Source organism: Pseudorca crassidens, chromosome 4, assembly GCF_039906515.1.
Source record: "Pseudorca crassidens isolate mPseCra1 chromosome 4, mPseCra1.hap1, whole genome shotgun sequence".
Taxonomy (NCBI): domain Eukaryota; kingdom Metazoa; phylum Chordata; class Mammalia; order Artiodactyla; family Delphinidae; genus Pseudorca; species Pseudorca crassidens.
The window spans coordinates 123,527,038-123,550,693 of NC_090299.1; the positions used below are offsets into that span (position 1 = coordinate 123,527,038).

Sequence of the window (23,656 nt, forward strand, 5' to 3'; positions counted from 1 at the left end):
GCGCACAGCAACGAAGACCCAATGCAGCCCAATAAATAAATAAATACATAAATCTTAAAAAAATAAGGGTAAGAGACCCTACAGATGAGCTCCCACAGGGGAAGGCCATGTGAGGACACAGGGAGAAGGCCAAAGAGAGAGAGGCCCCAAGAGAAACCAACCCTGCGACACCTTGATCTTGGACTTCCAGTCTCCAAAACTGTAAGAAATAACATTTCTGTTGTTTAAGCCACTTGGTCTGTGGAAGTTTGTTATGGCAGCTCTAGCAAATCAACAGAGTAGGGCAATATTACTATCCCCAAGTTATAAATGTATAAACTGAGTTTCAGGGGTTAAGACCTGTACAGACTTAACGTAAGCAGTAAAAGGGTAGAATTGCTCACTGAATTGAATCTAGGTATCAGATTCTGACATTACAGATGCTTCAATCTATACAAACAATTTTTAAATCAAATTCTTATTTTTATCAAAGTTAATATATGGGTTTCTGAAAATAACAAGATTCACCTGCCTTTCCCTCATCTAACGTGGCTTCCTCAAAGGCAACCCCTTTGAGCACTTTAGGTGTTTCTACGCTTGGTATACGTGTCTAAATAACATGCTGATACAGAATATGTGATGATTTTTCAAACCAAGACATCACCTATGAGGTTCGTTATTAAAGATGAGTCTTAATTATCTCCACACACACACAGAGACACACACATAATCACTATCCTTCGCCTTTCATCTCAAAGTTTTATCACGACCTTTGATAATTGTTCTTCTTCTGTATTGTCCTAGTTTTCTCCAGGTTAATTTTATTTTTTGCTTTCATATTAGACTTTCCTCAAATGTCTGGTGATCCTTGGCTGTCCATTCACATTTAAGAAAAAGCTTTTTTCCACTTTACCCTGCTCCCATCCTTCAAAGGTGACTAGTGACTTCCATTTTTGACATTTTCTAGGGTTTCACATCAGAGATTGGCCAGCTATTGCTGGACGCTCTGCAGGAACTTAGGTTTTAACTTCATTTTCTCTAAGTTAGTTGTTCATTGTCTATCTTTCTATCTTCTAGAATTTCCTGACATCTCCTCTCTGCTGTCATTTCATCTCCTGTGCTCTTTGTACTTTTTATGCCTTTTTATTCCTTAACTGTTCTTTTAGGGGTTTTTGAGAGTAGAGACAAACACAGGCTTTTAAACAGAAGCCTACATCTCTAATTTTGACTTCTCTTGGGTTTTTACTATTCGTCAATAAGTAATGGTTAGTATCAGCTCAATGCAAATGAATAAAAATATCCCTATTTTTTCAGTTGCCTTTGTCAAAGCCTCTTTTACTTTGCAAACCTTGTGTTATGAGTGTCACGAATAAGAAGAATAACAAGAAATTTCTTACTTAAGCCTCACTTATACCTGAAGACGTCTGTGCGCAGAGCAAGGTGAGGAGGGTGTACACACAGGACAAAGGGCTGGTGTGGAGTCCCACGGAGGCTGCCCCAGTGCGTGGTGACAAAGCCTGTGCAGGGAGAGAGGTGAGAATCCGTGCAGGGGCAGAGTCGGGGTGGGACGGGTCCCGGCCAAACAAAGAGGTCACCCACACTATGGGGCGGCCTGTGGTGAGGTGAGTGAGAGGGTGTCCACCTGTGGGGATGTCCCAGCATGGGATCTGAGCACATGCAGGGCATCCTCATGGGGGAGGGGGCAGGGACAGTGATGGGAGTTTGGTCATATATCAAGAGATTGATCAAATAAGTAAAAAATACTAATGGTAATGAGAGCCAGGGTTCTCACCTTCATAGAATGAAGTCATAAACACGGAAAGGGAGAAAACCAGAATACACCTTCAGCATTGGAATTAGAAGTTATCAGTGTGAAATCACGGACTGCAACGTATCTGTATCTTTATGGCATCAATGTTGATATATAACTATAGATGTAAATGTCTGCGTGTGTGTGTATACATGTTCCCTAGCTCTGAACATCAAGAGAGCCTAAAAGCTGGGAACTCAAATTGCAACAAGCAGCCCTATCCAGATTGTGGATTCTAAATACCATTTGTTATGTAAGGGAACCAGGGCTCCTTGGTAGGGTGCCAGATTTAGTACATAAAAATACAGCAAATATTTAGCAAACAAGAAATTATTGCATGGGACATACCTACACTAAATATTTATTAATTATTTATCTGACTTTCAAATTTAACTGATTAACCTCTATTTTATCTGGTAACCCTATTCCTTGGAGAAATGGCCACTTGCAATACTGGGGCAGGGAAAAGACAACATGAGCCGGGAACATTTTGTTGTGTCAGAAAAAAAAGAAAATACTCACAGAAGGATGGGGCAAAATGACAAAGAAGCCAATTTGAAGGGGTTCTCAAATACGGGACAATGTGAGCATCAAAATAAATAATAATAGTAACAAATTATAACCCAACGAACAAAATAGGAAACCAGGAGCTGATACTGATGTGAATAAAATAAAGGCGTGATAAGGAATAGGATATTTATTTAGATCTAAAGTAACTCTTCGCAAAATTAATACTTGATAATTCCAAATGGAAAAAATAGTAACTTCATTTTGGAGTTACCTCCTTGTGGAGAAGCCTGGTAGACACCATTTTAATCAAGCGATTAAAGTGAACATCACCAGTAATAGGACAAATCAAAACTGAGTGTCACCTGAACACAGCATCAATTTGGTGATATTCCTGCCAAACACAAACACACCCAAATTGAGGGATATTCCACAAAATAACTGAGTCTTCAAAAGTATCAAGGTCATGAACGTCAAACAAAGAGTGAGGAAACATTTTTGACTAAAGGACACTAAAGAGATGTGACAATTAAATGCAATACATATTCTGAAGTGTAGCCTTTTTTTTTTTGCAGTACGCAGGCCTCTCACGGTTGTGGTCTCTCCCGTTGTGGAGCACAGGCTCCGGACGCGCAGTTTCAGCGGCCATGGCTCACGGGCCCAGCCGCTCCGCGGCATGTGGGATCTTCCCAGACCGGGGCACGAACCCGTGTCCCCTGCATCGGCAGGCGGACTCTCAACCGCTGCGCCACCAGGGAAGCCCATGTATCCTTTTTTTGCTATAAAAGATATTACTGGGATGATTGATGAAATTTAATGAAGGTCTTAGGATTGTTTAATATAAATGATCCGTGTTTATTTTGATGGTTATATTGTGATTATGTGGGAGAATAACTGATTGCACTCCCTTAAGTATTTGGGGATGGTGGGGCATCAGGTTGGCAACTTACTCCCAAATGGCAGTTCAAGATAAAAAAGTTCTTCCTACTGTACTTGTAATTTTTTGTAAGTTTCAGATTGTTTTAAACTAAATAAAAGTAATGCTTATGTTTGGTTTTAAAAGGGAAATGAATACTTAATCATTCTTACACATGGGTCTAAAACAAGAGCTTAAAATGCCACTAATAAGCAGTGTTTTGCAATGATGATGTAAGAGATTAAAAATGAGCCACATGGAAGTCACAAATTCATTTATTAAAAATGCTCCTGAAAGTATGTTGCTGGAATTTTTAAACTACAAGAAGTCAAAAAGAAAATTCTACATATTACTGATGTTTGTATGCCAAGCATTCGGGAAATTGCCATTTAAAACAAAAACCATGGTAGCTGTTTCTGGGGTTTAGACCTTGGCATTTCATCTCTGGGGTAGATGGTCTTTTTATGAAAAACATCTTTAAGGGAGCTATGGACTGAATGTTCGTATGTTGAAATCCTATTCTGCCCTGCCACCCTCCTCTCCTTCCCTCATTGTGATGGTACCAAGAGGTGAGGCCTTTGGGAGGTGAGTAGGATTAGATGAGTTCATGAAGGAGGAGCCTCATGAATGGGATCAGTGCCCTTTTAAGTGTTAGGAGAGAGGTTGCTGCCCTCTGCTCTCCATCATGTGAGGATGCAAGAAGTCAGCAGTCTGCAACCTGGAAGAAGGCCCTCTCCCCAGCATGCTGGCACCCTGCTCTCAGACTTCCAGCCTCCAGAATTGCGGGGAATAAATTTCTGTTGCTTATAAGCCACCTAGTCTATGGTAATTTTTTATAGCAGTCAGAACAGACTAAGACAAAGTGTGTCAGACACTCCTAATTTCCTACTCCTTGTCTATTCTTCTCGCTTTCCTTAGTTATAGAAATCCAACCTCTTGTTGGGCAACAATGCCCAGCTAAAATACTACTCAGCCTTCTTTAGATCTAGGTGTGCCCCAAGGTACCACTCTATCAATTAGACCTAAACGGAAGTGTGCTGGAAATGTTGGGAGAAGAATCGGCTTTCCCTCATACAGGCAACACCCGTTCTCCCTCCTTCCAGTCTGCAATTTGGCTGTAGCTCCTGAGGAACAGCAGCCTGTTTGTGACTCATTAAACAACAGGCTTGATGATAAAAGTCAACATGACATTGATGGCAATGAGGACGGCAAGGAAAGAAAAACAGCCTGGGTACTTGATGGCATTACTGAGCTGCTGTGTCAATCTTGAACTCCCTACCAGTGGATTTTTTATTAAGAGAAACAGCAAACTCTCTACATGTTTATGCCAGTTGGGTTTTCTGTTATTTGCATCTGTATAAATTATTAACGAGTTTGATGGGCTTTTTTAATCAAAGGTGGAGACCCAAGACAGTTGAATTGCTTGTAATAAAGTAAAAGGAATCTTGTATTTAAAGAGACTGTTCTGGAGAGATGTGAGGGGGATGTGGGGTTAGAGTAGCAAATCCAGGGTGACTGGAAGAGACCTAAGGAAAGACATAATCAGTGAGAAATTCCCTAAGGTTGCAACTGACCAACAGTTTTAGGAAAAGTTATATCTGACATCAATTTTGAAATTGTTTCCTGTGCTGTAAGTTGGTTCTTATACTATAATAACCATTTGTTACCTCTCAACCTAAAAGTCTGCTACACAGAACAGTCTTATGTTGATGAAATGAAACACTCGTGTCCAGTGAGGGGCAAGGCACTGAAATAATTTGAGGACATCAGCCATAGTGGAGAGAGCTGGCTCTGAACTTTTCATAACATATAAGATGGTAGGTCATAACATTTTGTTTGGTTATTGAAAGAAATGTCAATCCTGCAACGACAGGCTGGAGAACCTAAGGATATATTATCCTTGAATTGGAAGCCTATTGGTTGACAAGGAAGCCTTCAACAAATATCTGGAGGGTGCTGATGTTACACCCTGTGATTCTTTCACAGAAGAGTCAGTACCTAGGATTGTTGTTTTCTTTTCCCTAAATGTCCTTTTATAGCTTGAATTGGAACTCAGAACTCATATTTCTATAAAAATATAACAAAAGGGGGTTGCATTTTCTCGTCAGGTCACAAAAGCTTATTTATATCACTTAACCTCACTAGATTAGAATACTAACATTCTTTATGTTTTAAATGCAGACTTGTTATTAAACTCAGCAACTTAACATAACTTTATATGTTTTGCTCTGTTCACTGTTTGATTTAAGTCAGATAGCACTTCTCCAAGCAGCAACTAAGGAATCTGGACTCCTTCTAGCATGTGATCCAATATCTGCACATCCTTTGCTTCTAAGCCTGTAGACAGAGGAGCTGATTATCTCATGGGAAACTTTAGGGATCAAGCCTGGGCATGACACACATTACTCCTGCCCACATTCTGCTGGACAGACTAATCACTGGACTCCAGCCTAACTGCAAGGGAGGCTGGGAAACACAGTCTTCCTTTGTGGCCAGGGAAGAGGAAAAAGGAACATGGGCATCTTGCACCTACTTTGCAAGGTTTTGTGAAGATTAAATAACTGCACATTCTAGGTTCTTGTCAAGTGTGTCTTTTCCTTCCTTTGGAATCAGCTAAGTACATACTGTGGTGGCAGGCTGCAGTGGTGGTGGGTTCTGGTGCACAGGACTCCTAGTGAAAGGGTTTTGGTAACGAAAATCAGATGCAGATGCTGGTCGAGTTAAGCAGAGGTTGTGGTAGCCTGAAAGACAGGTAGAGAATGAGAACATAAGGAACTGTGAGTTAGATGCTCTTGAAAGGGCTCCTAGACATTTAGGACAAATTCAAGGAGAGGAGAAAGAGGGAATAAGGGTTTTGGCTGGAATATCAGAGCCTTCCAGGGAAGACATGGTTGGGCAAAGGAAGAAGGAAGCAGCGTCTGAGAAACGTACAGGTTGCTTTCGGAAAACAGAGGAATGCTTAGCACCTCCCCCAACCACTGAAGCCACACGGAGTCAAAGGTGAGTGAAAAAGCCACTGAAGGAAAGGAGATCACCCTTTACTGAAAATATATAACGTTCTTAGTAGACTTAAAAATATAACATTTTAAAAAGGAAATGATATAATGTAAAGCAATTACTTCCAAATAGTATTGGAGAGCCCAGTTTTTAGTTTCCCTAAAAATATTTACATTTAAATATGATTGAAGAATGCAATGTGTGAACCTTGATTGGATCAGGTTGGGGGGGAGGACACAAGCTATCAAAAATAATGTTGGTATTTTATGCTAGAAATTTGCTAAGAGAGTAGATCTTAAATGTCCTCCACCCCCCACCCCACAACAAACACACAAAGGTAACTATGTGAGGTAATGGATTTGTTAACTAACCTTATTGTGGTAATCCATTTCACAATACGTGGGCATATCAAATCATCACGTTGTACACCTTAAACTTATACAATGTTATTGGTCAATTATATCCCATTAAAGCTAGAAAAAAATATTGTTGGGGACAATCAGGAAAATTTAAATGTGAACTAAATTTAGATATAGATTTTTGTTAATTTTCTTAGATCTGACTAAAGGTTGGGGTTAGGTATATCCTTTTCCTTAGGTGATACCTGCTGAAGCATCACCTAAGAAAAAGGATGAAGCATCATGATGCCTGCAATTTAGTTTCAAGTGTTTCAGAGAACATACATAAAGCAAATATAGCAAAATGTTAACAATGACTAAATCTAGGTGGAAGGTGTATGAACAGAAATCATATTGTTCTTTCAATGTTTCTGTATGTTTAAAAATTGTCATAATGAAAATCTGAAAAATGACAATACGACTGAAGGTTTCTAGCCTGTGATCATTTATTTGCTTATCAAGAGAACAAAGCAGTCACCCAATTATTCATAAAATATATCATCAGATGATAATATAGCTCAAATAGTTTTAGATGGAACTGGCTGGGGTCAAGTATAAAGCCTAGGACATATTGGCACCGGACCGTGAACTCCATGAAGCCAGGACACCATTGTTTTCACCATTATACGTCCAGCACTTAGTCAAGTGCTAGGAAATAGTAGGTGGTAAGTAAATTTGTTCATTGAATGGTGAAGTAAATGTGAAAGTTCTATGCTTAGAATAGATATTCCAACCCTTTTGTGTTTTCTACGTACCACTGCTTTTTGGAAGACAAAAAATATACAAATAATATTTATGCATCTGGTACCTTTGGCAACTCCCTACCGTTAATTCAATAACTCAGTTTTGAATTTCAAGCCAAAACATTTAGAAACCTGTGCTTTTCAGAGCTAAGTTATGTGTAAGCCTACCTTAATATTTTTATGAAGTTATTTTCTTTAAGGCTGCTTTCACTCGATACTTTATTTTAAAAATAACAGTCAGATTTTACTGGATAAAAATAGTGACTATTAATGACAAAATCAAATGAAGGATTCTTCTGAAACTTTAAAGGTAAATTATCAAACATAACAAAATTATTTCAAAATCATTTAAATTTATTTTCCATTAAAACTAGTAGTCATCTATCATTCATTTTTAGAATCAACCTTTATGCAAACCTAGATGATGATAAAGGCCACACAGGGACAATCTTATCAAACAGTTGATAAGTTTTCTAGATTGATTTGTTCTTGTATTTAAAAATGTCTTTCAAGTTCTGATATATTCCAACATTTTTAACAGCATTATGATATTATTAGGGAGCTGATCACCAAATCCGAGGGCGTTTGCTGCATCATTTTGACACTACCAACCACTTTTTTTTGTTTTTTCAGATGTTGAGGAAGTATGGTAATTCTCTGGAGAGGCGATGGGGCCTAGTGACAGACTGGCTACAAGGGATGAAGGCAAGAGTGGAGAAATCTGCTTTTTAAAAAGCAGATTTCCATGTAACCCCTTTTTATCACTATTATTTATATTAATCTCTAAAAATTTTATTCTTTTATTTTATTTTTAATTTTTTTTCGGTACGCGGGCCTCTCACTGTTGTGGCCTCTCCCGTTGCGGAGCACAGGCTCCGGACGCGCATGCTCAGCGGTCATGGCTCACGGGCCCAGCCGCTCCGCAGCATGGGGGATCCTCCCAGACCAGGGCACGAACCCGTGTCCCCTGCATCGGCAGGCGGACTCTCAACCACTGCGCCACCAGGGAAGCCCCTATTCTTTTATTTTTATTTAGACCAATCTTAATCTGATCCTAAAGCTGTTAGGCTTAAAATAAAGTAACCTTATCCAACGGTAGAATAAGAGGTTTGCCATGTGGAAGTGAAAAATACTCTATAGACCAGGAGAATTAATTTACCTTACTGCTCCAGGAGCCTGAGGACCACTGTGATATAATAGCGAGCCTGAGGGCCACTGTGATATAATAGCGAGCATACTCTATTTTGAAGACTTGGGGCCGAGTCCAGGCTTCCTTTTTACTTGCTCTTCTGACCCTGGGCAAGTCATTTAATTTCTCTGGGTCTTCCTCCAGCCTTATAATATCACTGACTCTAAACAAAGAACTGACAGAAAAGAAAATGATAAAACAGTCAAGTAGAATATGCTGGGAAAATTTGCCAGGGAGTGACATGGATAGTATGTATTTGATATTAATGAGTAAAATGAAAAAACAAACAAAGTATGTATTTTAGCAGGAACTTTAGGAGGAAAGAAAAAGCCATTGTGATTTTTATAAAATGAATGAACATTGGAAACGAAAAAAAATTTGTGTTGGTGAAACAATTTGTTACACAGTTGCCTATAAAATACAAAGCAACAAAGAATAGACTTTAGTCACACAGATTCAAGAGAATAAACATCTGGCTTTACATACTTGAGGGAAACTAAGTCACAACAAAACCGGAAACCACCATGATGGATTCCAGCAACAATTTAGTAGCCGAAAGCATGGCATTATTTTGGAATGTAAAAAATATAGCCTTATAGGGCTTCCCTGGTGGCGCAGTGGTTGAGAGTCTGCCTGCCGATGCAGGGGACACGGGTTCGTGCCCCGGTCCGGGAAGATCCCACAGGCCGCGGAGCGGCTGGGCCCGTGAGCCATGGCCGCTGAGCCTGCGCGTCTGGAGCCTGTGCTCCGCAACGGGAGAGGCCACAACAGTGAGAGGCCTGCGTACCGCAAAAAAAAAAAAAAAAAAAAAAAAATATATATATATATATATCTCTCTATATATCTCTATATATATAGCCTTATAGTCCTACTTTTAAGAAGTTTATCATCAAATTCATAAGAGATAATTAGGTAAACTATAATTATCCTTATTTTGGAAAGAACTTGTCCCAAATGTAACTCATTTGGTAGTATTACCTTACCTGAACTATATTATTCAAAAGTGGACTATAAAAGGATATTGGAAAATCGGGTATCTCGGTGATTAGGCATGAAAACGATAACACATTTCACAAAATAAGAAATACAAATGGCTAGTTGATCTATGAAAACGTCCTCAATAGCATCAGCAATCAGGGAAGTGCAAGTTAAAACCACAATGATAAGTATACACCCCCACCAAGCTGGCAAAGCTGAAAAGGACTGACTATACCAAATGTGGTTGAGGGTGTGGAGCCATGAGGCTCATACACAGTGGGCGTGAGTGTAACACTTTAGAAAACAGTGCGGCATGATTCGTTCACATTTATAATACACATAACCCCTCCCAGGTATACACCATACAGAAACTCACATAGACGTGATGGAATACATACATGAGGAATATTTACAGCAGCATTTGTAACAGTTCCAAACTGGAACAACCTAGATATCCATCAACAATAGAATGCCTAATAAATGACGGCATATTGCTACAATAGAACACTGTAATATGCAACAATTAAAATGAATAAATTACAGTTATAGGAACAACATATGGATTAAAAACGATGTTGAGCGAAGCCGTAAGCACAACAGGTTACATATTATTTTGTTCCAAGAAAGGGCAAAACCAAACAATATACTGTTTAGGGATGCATGCATACTTGTGATAAAACAATAGGGAAAAGCAAGGAAATGGTTATCACAAAAGTTAGAATAATGGTTACCTCTAAAAGGGAGGGAAAGAGTTGTGTTCAGGAAGGTCACTGGGGGACTTCTGGGGTGCTGGCAGTGTTCCAGTTCTTGACCTGGTTGGTTACATGGAGGTTTCTTTTACAATTACTCATTACAACTGAATAACTGATTTATGCATTTTAATGCATATGTCACAATAAAACCGCTAAAAGTAACTGAATATTGTAGATGGAATTTCTAGAAAGAAATTTTGCTAGAAAATTTAGCTTATGAAATCTTTGACAGCAAAAGCTACTGATGTGGGATAATAAAACTGATAAAATAGTTTCTCAGACGAGCTCACTTTCAAGTGTAGCAGAGAAGAGCCTTATACAAATATCCCATTGTTATATTTTAACATAATATGCAGATCTTTATCACACAAACTGATGTACCAGGCAAAGAACGCTGTTACCTAAAACTTCGGATTTTTTTTGGAATTGCGAATGAACCAGCTGTTTTCTCCTCTGGATTAATAAGAAGTAAAAGAACTAAAGAGATGCAGACCAAGTTGGAAATGTTTGAACTTCCTTCTCTGCCGTCACCAGTTCCAGCTGTTTCCTCCAGTTACCATACTGCGTGAAGTGGGTGGATCTTGCCTAGTAAGCTAGTGCAGCTGTAACTTCATCAGTAGGTGGCTGAGTGCCATTCTGCCTCTCAGCACCAAAGTTCTCTGGTGGAGCCACTGACAACGAAAACAGATCAGGCTGCTGAAAAGCTCCATGTGGTTACACACTTTTCTGGAGGCGTCCTCTGCTGGGTTGCAGAGCTCTGATGTTTGCATTCTTTTCATCCAAAGCTCTCAGAGGTGCTTGGCTTTACAAAATCCCCTCATTCTGTATATTTTATTCTTGCCATTTTCATCAAAAAATTAGGAAGAGGAGCAAAATCCAAAAAGATTTACTTTGTAGCCATGTGGGGCCATCACTTGCTGGTTTGATTTCCTGTGAGTCTTATTTGGAAGGACCTGGCAAGGACTGGTCACTAGAAGAGAGTCAAATCCAGGGTAGCTGAAAAGTAGGAGAGTTAACCTGGTTCTTAGAACTTTGGATGAAGGTCAGCTGTGCAGACGCTACTTTGTGAGTCCCTTCTTGCTTTGGCAATATCCATCTCCCTCCTCCCATCACTTTTACTGCAGCATTTTAATAAAAATGAGCCCTTGGATTTTACCCAGTTACAAGTTTCCTTGGCCTATTTGCATATGGTGGTGGCAGGAGTGTCAGGAACTCTAAGCTCCCCAGATCTGCCTATAAACACTTGCGCCTCACCCCCTGAGGTGGAAAGACCTGTAACAGCCACTACTGCTGCTTCCAGACGAGGCAAGGAGCGCCAGAGTCCGGAGACCCAACTGTGGAATCTGCTTCCTTTCATCACTGCTGCTTTTATCTCGTTCTCACACTATTCACCAGGACAGGTTCAAGACAGATTTCTGAGGATTCTGAAATCCTTTTATCTTAAAATTTCTTGTCCTAGAGAACCACCCTTTCAACCTCATGAGTTTTTTACTTTGATTTACTTTCCAGGATAACACCCGTAGGAAGACCTGCCTAAATGGTAATGATATTTTACAAAGGAAACAGCCTTTGAGTCAGACCTGAAACACAGGCCAAAATTTCTTGATGACGGTAATGGACACTGATTAACAACCAATACCAGCTCTCCAAAGCTCCAAACCACAAGCAAGAATGATTCCTGAAAGGGAGGCACTGCTAAATTCTCCTCCTGAAAAAGTCAAAAATCCTTCCACACTCTCCGGGAGGATGGCTCCCTTCCCTCGTCCCAGCAATTCGCCTCCTTTTTCACTAAAGACTCAAGTTGTGTGACTCCTCACTCAAGCCGCACCCCTATTTCCTTGCGGGGAGGGGGACGGGGGGGGAGAGGGATGTGTTACAACTCTCATCTTTACAATGCTACGCAGTTTACAAAGCGCTTGCACTTCCGTAAAACTCCTCTGAGCTCCGCGAGGGAGGGAGGGAGGCATTCATTCATTCATTCATCAAACATTTGCTCGGCCCGAAAACGCGTTACCGGGCGCTGGGTCTCGCCCCACACGGCGGGAAGGGTGGGGCGCTCGCTCCCTCGAGCAGGTGCAGCGGATCAAGCTGTAAGATAACTTCTCGCTCAGCTGGGCTTTTCGAAGGCCCGTTGGGGCCAAATGCCTCACCTTCGGGTGATGCGCGCCCGAGCATGGCCGCGCGGCCTGGGCCTCCTCCTTGCTCCCCAAGGAGCAGTCACCACCTGCTCTGAAGGAAACCGCTACGGAGCAAGCTCTCTCCACTGCCCTCGGGTCAGGGGTAAGCTTAGGCGGCAGCTTAGGCTCCACGCGGCTCCTCCCCTTCCTCTCCTCAGTTCTGACGCGGCCGTAGAGGCGGCGGCAGCGGCGGCGAGTCCCGCGGCCCGAGGCGCACCCACCCGCTCGCCGAGCCCGACTTCCTCTTCCCTTGGAGCGTCATCGTGCGCGCCAGAGGCGCCCAGGGCGGGGTGGTTGGAAAGGGGAAAAAAGGCCCGCGGAGGAAGCCTCCGAGCGGAGAGAAAAGGGAGGGGGGAAGAGAGCGGTTGCTAGGTGACTTGCGTCATCGGTCCGCGCCGTTTTCCTCCCGCCCCTCTCTCTGGAGTGAGGCGAGAGCCCCGCACTGAGCGAGGGAGACAGCGAGCTGAGCTCGGGGCGCTACCGCCGCCGCCGCCGAGAGCGTGAGAGCGAGGGAGCATCCGAGAGACCCAGCGCCCTTGCACTGGCCGCCGCCGAGACCTCCGCCTTAACCTGGGCCAGAGGGAGCCGCGGCCACCCCTCTTCTCCCCCCCTCGCCTTCCCGGCCGGCAGCGGCGGCTGCACACGCCGGAGCCCGAGCCCGAGCCGGAGCCGGCGGCTGGGGGGCAGGGAGGCGGCTACCTCGGGTCGGGACTAGTCGGCTGCTCCGCGGTGAGAGGACGCTGAGGAGGGGCCGGAGCTTCTGTCCGTTCCGGGGCGCGGGGCGAGGGACCCCCAAGGTGGAGGGAGGGGGTCCCAGCCGCAGCGACACATGCTGGAGCCGGGAGCGGGGGCGGCGCCGAGCGGAGCCGGCCGGGTCCCCCACCTCGCCGCCGCCTCGGCCACCCGCCCGGGGCCGTAGCATCTTGCCCTGGAGTGTATGAGCCGGGACCCCAAGCCCGGCAACCACCCCCCGACCGGGGGGGCGGGGACCCCGATGTGAAGCGGAGGCCGGGGCGGCGGGGACAGCAGGACCGGCGCCGCCGTCCTTTCCTTCCCTGCCCCCTCCCCTCCGCCCCCTCGGGGGTCTTCTTTCTCGGCCAGTCGCCGGCCCCCCGGCTCCTCGGCAGAACTCCGGGAGGAGTTCTTAGAGCCCCCTCCCCTGCCCCAGCCCCGAGGGCGGCGGGGCCGGGGGGGACCCGGGGGGCCGGCCGCAGCCTCCGCCCAGAAGAAACTTTTCAAAAACAAAATCCGGAGCCCCCCAAACGTGACTGTCTGGGGAGAAGTGGCCCGGGACGGGCAGAAGACCCAGCCTGAAGAGACCCAGGAAGAGGAAAAGAGGAGGTAAGCGGGGCCGCCGCCTCGTCTGCTCCGGCGGCGCGGAAGAGTCCCGGGTGGCCGCCGGCTTAGCGATCCCAGCCCCGCTTCTTCCTCACTAACGCTCCGGAGCCTGCCGCAGCTGCCGCCTGAGTCCCAAGAAGGAAGGGAAGCACCCCACGCTCTCAGCGCCCGGCTCTTCTCTAAAGTGTGAGTGGCCCTGGGAAAGGGAATGGAGGGATAGAAAGGGGGAGGATGCTGGGGCGTCCTCCGGAGTTTTGCCGGTGTTTTCCAGGAGTGTTGGGAGTGTATAGACGAGAGGGGTACCTTAGTCCTCACTGCGGGGAGAGGCATCCGGCAGTCCAGTGTTTTGTAACCTTTTAGCGCTCTGTACGTGTGATACGCAAGCCCACAGGTTTCTCTTCGAGGAGTTCTGTCTTTCTCCAGGGTGGACACTTGGTATCTTTCTGGCCAGTTAATTGGCAAAAGGAAATTGAGGAAGCCAGAGCCTGTGTGCGCACAAGGGACATCTCTGTAATACACATTTTCCTGGTACACCCGGTGGGAAACAGCGCGGTAGTTTTTGTCTCTGGGCAACTCTTATTTGGTTCCCAAGTGGGAACCCCTGACTCTTTGAACCCCTGAAAGTAAAATTGCTTTCTTTTTTGCCAGTCTTCCTTGAGAGATTTCATTTCAGTACCTAGTGGTACAGGAATTTTTTTTACCTTCTCATTTCCTGGGTGCAGTTCCTGCGTATCAGGAAGACACTGTAACATTTCAGTTACTCAGGAAATTCTGAGGTCTTTTGATCACAACTGATTTGGGGGAGAGCATTTAGTACTTTAACCAGTTTATAAAAGGTGTTAAATTTTTTCCTTACCCAGATGCTTTTTTTTTTTTTTCAGTAGCATATGTCCTAATTGCTAGCAGTTTTTTGTTTGTTGGAATGACTTGAAGCTTTGCTTATTTGAGTTATCTCATGCTTCTGTATCAAATGAGGAGAAACTTCTGATGTTTAATTCTTTGAAGAATGATGTTTTTCCTCTTCCTTTATTTTAAAGGTGAAGTCTGTAAAATCTTTGATTTGTAATTTAGGTATCTCCTCAGAGTGCCAAATTAAGGTGCAGGAAAGTAATTGACATTTCATATGTTTATACAGACCTTAGGGTTAAGCATAGGGTGGAATTTTATATAACAGAACATAGGCAGTACTAAGAATTATGGCCCCTCCAGACAATTGTGTGAGCTTACACTCTCTGAAGCCACTGCTGAGAGAAACTTTGTGGGAGTGAATGTAAGCCTGGGATTATCCATGCTAACTTTTCCATTCAGGATCTTGATTAAACTTATTTAAAACTTTCTCAAACACTTTTCATCCTGTACTTTTTCTCTTTTGAAGAGATGAATTCTGCAAGTTTACTAGCCCCTGAATTATGTAACAGTTCATTTATTTATCCCAAACCTGTTTCTTTATAAAGTTTCAAGACACATCCCAAGTTCGTATTTTGAGAATTGCTAGAACAAGCTGGAGTTCATCTTTTCCTGGTTTGTAGATTTTGATTGTTCCTCTTTACTATCATCTTTCCTGACTTTTTGTCTTAAAATAATTTCTTCCATCCTTTTGATCACTTTGCCCTCCTCTGGAACTTCACCAGCTGTTTTGTTTTTCTTTATATGCCTTTTCCTTGTTATGCTTTTGTTAGGAACCTTTAATTCTACTTTAAATAAGTACTGGCATCAAAATATTGAGTAGTGGGGCTTCCCTGGTGGCGCAGTGGTTGAGAGTCCGCCTGCCGATGCAGGGGACACGTGTTCGTGCCCCGGTCCGGGAAGATCTCACCTGCTGCGGAGAGGCTGGGCCCGTGAGCCATGGCCGCTGAGCCTGCGTGTGCTCCGCAGTGGGACAGTCCACAGCAGTGAGAGGCCCACGTACCGCAAAAAAATATATGTATATATTGAGTAGTGGATGTAGTGTTAGACGTGGAATCAAAAACAAATTTCGCGGGCTGCCCTGGTGGCGCAGTGGTTGAGAGTCCGCCTGCCAATGCAGGGGGACATGGGTTCGTGCCTCGGTCTGGGAAGATCCCACATGCTGCCGAGCGGCTGGGCCCGTGAGCCATGGCCGCTGAGCCTGCGCGTCCGTGAGCCTGTGCTCCGCAACGGGAGAGGCCACGACAGTGAGAGGCCCGCGTACCGCAAAAACAAAACAAAACAAAAAAAACAAATGTCTCTAGATCTGTTATTTTGTGACCTTGAGGAAGTCATGTATCCCATACTTCACAAACATAGGAGGAAGAGAAATCTAGTCTTGCATAGGCTGTTTTTTGGGGGAGGAAAAGAGGACAGACCAACAAACTAGTTTGAACGTAGATTATACTCCATCAAAGTTGCTTACAACTTTGACTTGTATTGTTTTGACTATAGATTGGTTAAAAATCATGGTAATGTTTAATGTATATTTGGGTAGCAAAGAAACAACAGAGCATTTGTGGGTCCCTGCCTTTGAGATGCTTTTGCTTATGGGTGGCAGAGGCAGTGAAACGCAGATTGCACAAAATTATATAAAAGGAGGAATGGACCAGTTTTTATCTACGATGACTGTATGTCAGCAACTGTTTGATACCTTATAGATGTACATGTATTTGTACATTTTTCACTAGAGAAATGTTGATGTTGGACTATACAGAACTTATTGGAGTGTCTGAGCCAGGAGAAAGTGTTTTTTAGGAAGAAAAGAACAGGTGGAGATAAAGTGTTTAAGACTTTTGGAATTGGAGGGGGTGAGGGACAAATGTAATTAGGAAGTTAGCTTATGGGAATACAGAGGGAGATTGTTGAGTAGGCTTAGGGCCAATTTGTGTTTGTGTGGATACATGTTTACAGCCCAAAGAATGAACTGAGAACAATGTTTCTGAGAGGGTAGTTTTAGACCACTGAGAAGAAATCGTATTTTAAGCCAAGAGGCATTATACCTGGATTAGGGTTTTGTTTTTCTAGAGAACTAACATTTTTACACTACAGTCATTGAAGAGCTGTACAGATGGAGGGGTGAAAAAGAAGGTGCTTCCAGTATGTTGGTATGGTGCTAGTGGTTTCTTATAAAAAGTAATTCAGAAATGAGGCAGTGGACTTTGGACATTAAATTTTAGGGTTAAAGTTGGATACCAATGCAATCTTAAGACAGTAAAATAATGAGTGATATGCTGAAAATGTAGAATTGGGAGTCATTATAAAAGTACTAAGGTTTCTCTATAGTGCTGATGGAGAGTAGAGAGCTGAAAAATGGGTATTTGGGGGGAGGGGAATGTGTTAAAGTTAGCAAAGATACAGGAAGAGGAGAATGGATGAGACTCTCCTGTTTTAAAAGTGAATAAGGGTTGAAATTGAAAAAGGAGGAACAACCTTTAAACATGGGCACCAGTTCAGTCTTAGGGCAGATGATTATTTTTGAAATACTAACAAGCTTTTTGTAAGGTATATAGGTCCCTTGAGATTGTTCAGAAGAATAAGATTTCAGTGTTAAGGAACTTATACATAAAAGGACAGATCTGTTTCATCAAATTCATGTTTTTAAAGTTTGCCTTTCATTATTATCCTAAGTTTGGTCTCTAACATGACGAAGTGGGGCTAAAAATAGCTGGCAAAGAACGCTGCTTCCCCTGCTCGCAGTTGGTGTGTGTCTTTGTGTCCCATACAATGGAGGGGATATCCCTGTGTTGGCACAGCAGTGCTGAAAATGCCTTAAAAAAAATCTTTTTATTAAAAAACAAACAAAAACCAATTTGGCACTTAAAAAAATTCAGACGTCTTCGAAGCATTTATGGACATTGGAAGACTGATTTTTTTAAAAATTAAAATTTAAAATTTTTGTGGTGAAACTTGCATTTAGTGTTGACACTAACAAGGATTAAGAATTGTGAGGTAGGGAATATGTATATCCACACTTTTTTGTGTTCCTTAGTTCCAATTCACCTTCTTAGTAGCCTGTTTGGCCTCTTCTTAAGAGTGATAATTCAAGTGGCAGGACCTTCTGGGCCACAGCTATTTAGACAGGGAGCTAGATCTATGGTGGTTCTAGGATCTGGAATATATGCCATATGAGTGCCTTCTCTCCTCACCCACTATTTTCCACAACAGTTTTTATGCAGGCGAAATCATGTTTCGATGAACTTTAAAGGGCAGCCTTTTGGGGTTAACATGATTTACTAGTGAAGGCAAGTGGGGAAGGTGGGACCCTGGTAGTAGGGAGTGATCACCTCGTGTGCTCTGCCTTGGCAACTTTGGGACTGATATGGGATGATTAAAGAGCCTTGAGGGTGTGTGTGTGTGTGTTTTATCACCGGATGGTCCCAAAGCCCACACCTAGGCTAGCAGCAGCCCAATTCGTGTACTTGGAGATGGTTTTTGGAGAAGTCTTGTGTTGCCTTCGGCATCTCATTGTGTAGAGGAGGGGTTGGCATACTTTTTTTTGGTGAAAGGCCAGTTATTGAATAGTAAATAGTTTAGATTTTGTGGACCATATGGTCTGTGTCGCAACAATGCAGTTCTGCTCTTGAAGTGCTCTTGAACGCCACAGACAGTATGTAAGTGAATGAATGTGAATGTGTTCTAATAAAACCTTATACATAAAAACAGGAGGTAGGTTGGGTTTGGCTCGTTGTTTATGGACCCCTGGTATAGAACACTGACTGCCAAGTCCACCAACATGCAGTATGAGCTTCATTCCACTACAAAGCTGGGACTGGCTCTTTTAGCTGGTCTCTGTTTTCTAAATGAGATGTGTTCCTTGGAGGCAGTCTTAAAATGATTCTGCATAAAGCACAGAGTCTACTGTTCAAGGTACTTTTGCCTCCACAGTGATGAAAACTATGGACTGAGGAGCAGGGGCAATGCCATCTATAAGGTGATGAAGCTAAAAAGTAGGTAGGACTACTTGTATTTCTTATTCAAAGATACCATACCATATAAGATACCATATAGTGATATACTGGCCGTGTATCATGGCCAGAAGTATCTTTGAAGAAACTTGTGAGTATAATTTTGAAAGGTTCTGAAAATAAGTTGTAAAGCATTTACTTTAGATGTAAAATTAGAAGTATTGATGGTTTGTTTGAATCAGATGAAAATATTTGTCAAACTATAAGAACATTAAGGTTTGGTACTTCTGTTTCTTAAAGCTTTTATCTTTTGCAGTGACCAAGTTCATTGTGTAGAATTATTAGCTCCACAATTTTTGTTTTGTTAATTTCAAGTATTATATCTTACCAGATCACTTAAATCATTTAACTCTGTACTTTAAAAAGTTTTGCTGTGTTCTTAAGGGTAAATGTAGCATGGGTTAATAGATTCACCCAAAAAATAAATCTCAGATGTGTTGTTTAGAAAGGATAATTCACTTTGTGCAATTTTACATCACAGCTAATATCAAAACATCTGTTTCATATGTCAGCATTGGACGGTGGTATATTTTTACCCTGGTTTCATAAATCTTATTTATCTCAGGAGTCCCCTGTTTATGGCAGGGGAAGGGGTTATTCTTGCAGTAGTGACCACTTTTTAGTTTCAAACCTGCTTTTACTTTATATAATGTTTCTACATATATAATTGATACTTCAATTCCTCTTCCTTTAAAAAAGAGGTCTGACAATTTTACATGACCTGACAATTTTAGTATACCTTTTAGAAAGAAGGTCACTGTAAAGTTGCTTTTTTTTTTTTTGGCGGTACGCGGGCCTCTCACTGTTGTGGCCTCTCCCGTTGCGGAGCACAGGCTCTAGACGCGCAGGCTCGGCGGCCATGGCTCACGGGCCCAGCCGCTCCGCGGCGTGTGGGATCTTCCTGGACCGGGGCACGAACCCGTGTCCCCTGCATTGGCAGGTGGACTCTCAACCCCTGCGCCACCAGGGAAGCCCTAAAGTTGCTTTTTTATTCATTAGGAGAGGATTCTTTCCTTGCTTTTTAAAAAAATCTTGCTTTTATTTCAAGCTTAAGGATGAGTGGCAATTTAAAAGACACAAGGTGTCCATCTGCTATCTCCTGCCTTCTATCCAAATAGAAATATTCTGTGTTGGTGACATTTCCAGTGGACCAGGGAAAAGAGTGGTGTATTAGGTTTCATTTATTTATTTATTTTAATGTAGCTGAATTGTCATTACAGATGAGTAAAGTTGTTTTCAAATAATGAACTCTTGCTGTTAAACATTTCTACTTTGAGACTTTTCCCCACTGAGTGTCAAACCAGTCTGTCTTATGCCTTAGTTTAGTTTTAGATTTTTGCTACTTTTTTATGATACCTCATTGATACCGTCTCATGATCCCTTTCACACTGTGTTTGGAGTCTGTTTCCTAAATCTACGTGAAATTTCCTGAACACTATAGGATATATATTTTCTAATAATTATACTTTTACACACATGTATATTTAAAATTTCCTCCTGTTCTACCTTCAGGATTGTGAAATATTTGAGGAAACATCTGTACTTGATCTGGATATTGAGTGACAAACCAATGTATACAGTTTTTTCTAAAATGTTCCCTTAAAAAATTTTGAGTAACAATTGATTTCTCTAAAACTAAGAAAATATTATGTTTGTGTTGTATTATCCTGCAATACAGGTAGTTGGAAAATAATAAAAAAAATGGGCAAGAGACGTTATTGTTTGGTATCTTATTTTTTGCTCTTTCCCCTCATCTAAGGGATAGCTAGTAGATCAGTCTGATATTGTGCAGTTTCTGTTGCTCTGCTGTTTCACCTCAGCCCTTTTTTTCCAGCTGAAGGTTAGCTACTGGAAATCTGGGTGGCTTTAGGCAGGAGGTAGCGTGTGCTGTTTGTGTGTCTGTGTGTACATGTATCATGCTAGATGCTCCTTCATGACTGCTGTGGAATTTAGGAAATATTAAAAGATAGTGGTACAAAATATTTTTAATATCACTTAGCCTTTCCTCTGAGAGGATCACCATAGGAGAAGATACTGAACCCATCAATATATGTTAGGCCAAATGTGAAGTGTCAAGACAGATTGCTTGTTTGTTTTTGGAAGAATGTATATAACTTAATGAGACTTTTAGGATGGCATGCTTTTCAGGGTAGTGTAAGGGGTAGTAATAGACCTTTGCATGACATCCTCTAGGTCTGAGAAGGACTTGTCCCACTAATAATGGTGGGTAATTTATAACTATCTAATGGTTGAAAATATGCATACATGGAGCCAGCAACAGTTGCTAATTCATTTCTCATTTCCCTCATAAAATACATTGATACTCTGGAGGCAGAAGACTCATTAGTCAGGCAGTACCTTTCTTGGCTTTGTGGCACGGGACAAGCTACTTATCCTTTTACTGTCGACTTTATCACGTGTTGATGGGGACATGTCTTACACAGGGTTGTTGTTAGGATTAAATGAGATAATGTAAAACATATGCAAAGCTCTTCCAGTGCCTGGCATATAGTAAGGTGACCCATCACTGTTAACTTATTAAGTTAAAGATCTTTTAAACTGTGGCATAGACGGAAGGCTAAAGTCAGGCTTTATATTGCCGAACACTTAAATTCAGCCATTGAGTTTGACAAATAATACTGAAGTAATTCTGCCGTGTTTCCAAAAGCCTCTGAAACAGTGTATCATTCATTAATGTTTTTATTTTAAAAAAATCTTAAAAAGTAAAGAAATGGCAGAACTGCTGTGCTTATTGTTTATAGAAAAGAAAGACTGATTTGAACATAACTGGAATTTGAATTCATCCCTAAAGACTTCAATAGTGCTTAGATCAGAAAGGACTCTTTTTTGAATAATTTATTATCTCTGAAAATGACTGTGGTTTAAATTGTCCATTTAGAAATATCAGGATGTAATTGGATTATCCAGTCTTTAAACTATTCATCTCTTTAACACTGGGAATAAAAAACTTAAAAAAAACCCGTGAAGTTTAATAAGTTTTATTTGTATCGTTACATCTCAAATTAAGATTGAAGGAATTTTATTTGAAGGATTTTATTGAAGGATTTTGTTTTAACTAAATTTTTAGTTTTCTCCTTTTCCTAAAATGATGAGAGTGAGGGAGGGAGGGTTGGCTATTCCCTTTTCATGCTTAATATTTATTAAATACAGGATCAGTTTTCAGAAATAACTTTTCCTTCAAACTTGGCATAATCAGTGTTCTATTGGCCAATTCAAGAAATAAATGCTTCTTGATAGTTTTTTGTATTTGGAAAGTATTTCTACGTTGAGAACAATTCGTCTATGCCTTCATAGTTTGTTTGTTTAATAGAACTGTATATTTAAGATAAGTGTATGAAAAAAATCCAAAGGCAGAAAGAAAAGATTGAGCTATGTTCCTTAGCACTGTTTGTCTTGCCAACTCTTGTTCTCATTCTTTAACTTTTCTTTTAAGGCAGATTTGCTTTAGATTTTTGTGTAAATGCAGAAATCAGATTGACTTATATATTAGTGGATCTCTGGTTAAGTAGTTAATTTAATGAATATTCTAGTTTTTAAACAAAGTCAGTATTTTAAATATTTCTCTCTGTTGGTAGTGATTGGAGTTATAATTCTGGAGTTAGCTTCTTTCCATTTTAGAGATTTTCAGAAAGAATTATAATTATGAATAGGTTACTGGATAGATGGGAGAAGAGCATAATCTCTAGTGAGTTTAATTTCTTCCTGTTTATTTATTATGTCTATAATACCAGGTTATATAAATAAATATGCTGGTCATCAGCTTTCTTTTGCATGATTGGTTGTCTCTTCATTGACTAACATAACTTTTGGACTGCTGCTCTAACGAGTAGGGAACCTTTTTTCTACCTGAGTATTAACACAGGTAGACTTTTTTTCCTTAGAGAAATATAAAAGTTTTAGCTAGATTAGAAATTGAGAGTAGGAAACACAAAATTTTCAAGTTTTTGTAAAGGCCTTTTAGTAGGAGAGGAGAGATGGGATGTATAGAGGAGGGGAGAGACGCAGAGCGAAGGAGGGAGGGAAGTGGCAGATTCGGGGAGAATGGGTCAGGAAATTTTGAGGTCAGCCTTAGTCAGAGGTCACACCCTGTTATTTCTTTGGGTTGTGGACACGGGGTGTTACCACTCGTTATCTACCACCCTTTGAAATGTTGATTAGATGATTGACTCTAGCTCCTAGTTTTTCAACATCTGGATTCTTTAAACCATTGAAGTTTTAATCTGTATGGGATAATCAGTGTATTCTAGGGTGGGAAAAAATCCACAGTACCTGCTAGGAGAGGGGGCGGACATATGGTTTTTGACTACATTGGAATTTCTTTTTGGTTCTGGTTTGTTGTCTTTCCTCATTGGCTACATTTCCTTAGCTTTGCCTTAGAAGGATACTTGTAATTCTGTGTATGTGACATAGTAGTTGAGAGGCAAGCCTTGGAGTTGATAGACCCAGGTTCCAGCTGTGCTGCTTTGTGACCTTGGTCAAGTTGTTTATTCTATGTGTGAACCTGTAAAACTGGGATGATAATAATAGTACCTACCTCTCTAAAAAGGTAGTTAAGGGGATTGAGACAATGGATCACAGTGTCTGGCTCAGAGTTAGTGCTCAATAAATGTTAGTTGTTGCAAAAATAATAAATATTACAATATTATTGTTATTTTTTTGTGGTTGCTGAAGGTCTTTGTAACCTTTGTTTCTGAATATGTCACTATTTTGAATAGTGCCTTTATTCAGCAGCAGATATTTACTGAACACTTACTGTGCCAGGCATTGATCTAAGTGAACAGAACATTATAATCCCTGCCCTCTTGAAACTTACATTTTGGCTGAAGGAGACAAAATACATAAAGCAAAGTAGATGACCCATCACTCTTCTTATGAAATTTAGTGTTTGACTCATATGTCTAAGCCTCCATTAACCAACCCTACCAGTCTTCACCTTTA

General features: G+C 41.5%; 1 protein-coding gene and 1 pseudogene across 4 annotated transcripts in view; one reads left to right on the plus strand and one right to left on the minus strand.

Annotated features, from left to right (window-relative positions):
- Nucleotides 1-8,835: 8,835 nt before the first annotated feature.
- Nucleotides 8,836-12,964, minus strand: LOC137223046 (serine/arginine repetitive matrix protein 3-like; annotated as a pseudogene).
- Nucleotides 12,738-23,656, plus strand: part of FBXW7 (F-box and WD repeat domain containing 7) — a 205,753-nt gene continuing 194,834 nt past the window's right edge. For 3 of the 4 annotated variants that reach the window (XM_067736658.1, XM_067736659.1, XM_067736660.1), the window contains exon 1: nucleotides 12,850-13,970. The gene's annotated coding sequence lies outside the window, so the exon portion shown is untranslated. Of the gene's footprint in view, nucleotides 13,971-23,656 lie in introns of all 4 variants that reach the window. The other variant, XM_067736663.1, reaches the window with a different exon arrangement.